This window comes from Electrophorus electricus, unplaced genomic scaffold (assembly GCF_041902795.1).
Source record: "Electrophorus electricus isolate QZ-2024a unplaced genomic scaffold, ASM4190279v1 Scaffold54, whole genome shotgun sequence".
In the NCBI taxonomy this organism is placed as follows: domain Eukaryota; kingdom Metazoa; phylum Chordata; class Actinopteri; order Gymnotiformes; family Gymnotidae; genus Electrophorus; species Electrophorus electricus.
In genome coordinates this window covers 670,256-674,550 of record NW_027658772.1, presented here as the reverse complement: position 1 = coordinate 674,550, position 4,295 = coordinate 670,256, and positions in this window count along the sequence as shown.

The window sequence follows — 4,295 nt, the reverse complement described above, 5'->3', positions numbered from 1 at the left end:
TTGACGTTTCTTCCTCATGCTCTAGGGAGCTTTTCCTTGCCACTGTCACCCTTGGCTTGCTTACTGGGGGCTTGGACTTGGACATTTGAAAAGCTGCTTTGTAATAGCACCTGTTGTAAATAAAATAAAATAAAATACAATTTTAAAAAGTACTTTATAAATAAATTTTGAGTATTTGATTTTTATATGTAATCTTAAAATTCATAAGATAACTAAAATTTGTTTTTTAATCATTCCATTTTTTTCACGTAAAACAAAAATATAATTTGGATAGTCCCAATAATCTAGTAAAATCAAATCTCATCATTACAGTGCCAACAACACATCAACATCACCAGACTTCAAAGCACTTGTCTGAGAGGAAGATTTGTATGCCTGTAATTCTGTTGTTGAAGAGCCTATAAAATCAAAATAGGCTTTTAAATTTGAAATTTTAAACTCAAATAAATACAGCCTTATTTTAAATGCCTAAACACACACACACACAGTTACCTCACAGTGTGAATATTGTTGTTGGTGGAGACAGTATCATAGATCCTCTTTGCTGACACATCAATGATGTCATTGTGACTGAGGCTGAAATTAGATGGATTATAATTACCACATTGTTCAGGATTCCCAAACACACCTCCCTCTACTAAATCACCGTGTAGCAGTACAAACACCTGTAGATTTATATATCAATGAATTAAATTAATGAACGAATGAATGAATAAACGAATGACTGAATTAGCAAATGAATGAATAAGCAAAGCAATAAATAGTATATTTGTGTCAGTGGACCTGAGTCATTAATGGCCAGATAATTATGCATTTTGACATTTTAAACAAAATATCAATTCTTTCATTTCTTGTACAAATGACTTGTTATTTATCAAGCATGAAACTGTAAATCATAAAGAGTCTGTTATGCCTTATTTCTCTTTTTAATGAGAACATGTGTTTCTACAAGCAGTCTGGATATTCTGTAGACCACAGAGGTCCATCCTGCCAAGTACAGGCAGTGATCAGTGAACCAGGCAGCCAGTGAGAGAGGTCGTCATTTCCAAATAAAATCACCAAGAAAATCAGGCTTTTTGCTGTTTGCTTTTGAAAAATTAAGTCCTTGAAGGAACACAGGATATGACTGAATGAGCAAAGTTACATTTATATAGAGCCTTTCAAGGAACATACAATGCTTTACAATGAACACACACAGCTTCTATGTTCAGTCACCCTGCCGGATTTTGTGTTAAATTGTGAGAAAAAGAATAAAATGTGTTATGTTCTATGTTAGTGTTCACTGTGCACTCAACAATCAAGACTCTCTACACATCCCTCCTCCCGCTTGTCCACTCACTCCAGGATGTGGGCTTTGTGCTGGTGTGGGAACAGCATCTGCAGGCAGTGGTCAGTGAGCTGACAGTGGCTAAGGTCCAGTTCTGACAGCTCTTCAGAATGTTCCAGAAACAGTGCCAGTGACCTACAGGCCTGGTCCAGCCGGGTCTGACTGAGGATCACCATCTTACCCAGAGCCCGGGAGAGAGCCACAGCGCGTCTCACACACTCCACATCAGTCCCCACACAGACAAGAGACAGGAACTGGAGCAGCATGGCTTTATTGCTGCTGAACACACTCAACATTCTCCAACATGTAGAGTCACAAAACACTAACACACTCACATAACTACTAACATTAATGCTATTTACACACATTTTGTTTCAAATGATAAAATTATTTTCCTTTTTCCAGAATGTTTCCCTAGTTTGTGTGGTGTTGAGTCAGTGGCTTACTGAAGGGTGACTGTGTGTAAAATGGGGAAGAGTTGCCCTCACAGCCGTGTAGAGTGAGCTGTGTGTGTGTGTGTGTGTGTGTGTGTGTGTGTGTGTGTGTGTGTGTGTGTGTGTGTGTGTGTGTGTGTGTGTGTGTGTGTGTGTGTGTGTGTGTGTGTGTGTGAGAGCTCGCTCTCTGGATGACCATGGAGACGACTCTGCAGTCCTCAGTGCTCAGAGTCAGTGTGTGTTTCTGTGTGTCTGCTGTGAGGTCCAGAGCAGAACAGCAGGAGAAATCCAGTCTGTGCTGCAGAGCGAAGAGCAGATCTGCTGCTGCTGCCCCCTGCTGTAGTTCAGAGACACTGTAGCAGTGGAGCAGCCTCAGCAACAGCAGCCTGTCAACACGGAGAAAACAAAACACACACAGACAGTGGCAGGGCAATTAATTTCAGGTTAATATAAATATTTCACCTAAATTTAACAATTTCCTCCAGAAAGTCATTTTATTCTGAAGTAAATATCCATGGATATTGCTGATTACCTGACAGGAGTCTCAATAAAACCTAAATGATGCTGGCACAAAATGACTTTTGAGGAAACTCGTGAAAAACACATAAACGTACATAAACGTTTATATAACACTCCCTAAACAGACCAGTTCTGTGTTAAAATTCTGATTGTGAGAAAAGTTCAAGCCTGAGACGGGAGACGTGTTAGAGCAGTGGCTCAATGCTCTCCAGCTCCGCCTTTGGTATGGAGGTGAAAAGCAGGCTGAGAGAGACTGCTGTGCAGTGCTGGAGGGTGAAGCGCAGGGCAGCACAGTGGACAGAGTCCAGCTCTCTGCTGTTCAGGTTGATGCAGTTCTCTGCTGAACTCAGCAAGCTGGACACACAGTGATCAGAGCCAGTCTGATAGATCTCTCTGAAGATGGACAGTACAAAGCTGGAGCTCAGCCTGGGGAGAACACACACACACACAGACACACATTTCCAGGTCTCATGCTGTACAGTATAATTAAAGTGTTTGGACTGTTACTAACTGTGTGAACAATCTGAGCCACACAACACATGACTGTATTTTCTGATCTGAAGTCTGGCCAGTACAGGCAGAAGGTCTCTGGGGTTTTGCTACTTAATGTTGGGGATGTGTAGTGATCCGATGAGCTGGTTGAAGCTCGTCTACTTTGCCGTAACGTCACCCATTCGCCTTGCTGTCTGGATGCGTACTTCTAGTGCTAGAGTCTTCTCTGTCAGACTAACAATTCATCTACACTTCTCACAGATAAAACTGCTACTAATGACGAAGAATAAACATGCTGCATTCAGTGCTCTGAACCAGAACATAAGTCATGATGAAAAGCAAAATGTTAACATTACTTATGTTTGTGGTAGTTCCTTAGATATAGTTTGTGATGATAAAGTAGCTTTCCATGGAATTTACCAGTTTCCAGGTAGAAAGTAATTAAATACAACGAAAAATTTGTTAAACAGATAGAGAGCAGTAAGAGCTAGTATGCTGAAACAGTTTCAAAAACAGGAAGCTTCCTTATGAAGGAAAGAGGTTGTTATGAACCTCACCATTTTGACAGCGAGTATTAACCATGGCTATAAAACCATGTGAATAATTCAGTTATGGGATTAATCCACAAAATAGCACATCAAATCTAATTATTTGGCCAGTACAGGGTTATGCAATATTCCTTCATCTCAGCAAAATGCAATAGCTTGACTTCCTTAACTGATTAATAATTAAAAAATATCTTTCTTGACTATAAGAATATAGCTTACCCATTAGAAAGATTAAACATCCAGTCAGCGTGTATCCTGGCATGTTAATGTAAAAGGCAGCTCCTACTGGATTTGGGGAAAGATTAGTAAAAGATTTCAAGTATCTGCAAAGCAGAAAACTGCCTATTCAACAGGCATGAATGATGTGCTACCGAAGTAGTTGTGTTATTTGCATAGCCTAATTAATATGCATGCAGATCATGTTCTATAGAACCTATATTGTTATATTAAAATTTCACTATTGCTTTTTTGCTTCACAATTGTTACACATAATTGCTGCACCCGATACAAGGATAGGAATTCCAATTTATTCATACTGGACAGAAGAATCATTAATGGCTGCTGAGTGAAGCACTTTCATTGAAAATTCATCCACCAATTTAAATTTTTTTTTATTTTTTTATTTTTTGTAACCACATCAGCCAGGAATACATTCCAGCTCTGTTTTAGAACACTGGCTGTGATTCATTACATTTTGGCAATTGTGAAAAGAAACTGGATGATACTTCTAAAAGTAATTGTGTTTGCAGTTTATTTGCACAGTTACATAAACAACACTGGTAGCATAGTCAACTGGCTTGATGGTTTTCCAGTGCACGACACTATGTTACCAGGGCTGGCCCAAGCCTGTGTGGGGCCCTATGCAGAAATCTTAGCTGCCACTGACATAACACAGGTAAAAAATCAAATAGAAATAAATACATGGTCTTTGGCACCCTCTTGGTGGCTTTAGCAGGCTCTTGTTTTGCTTATATG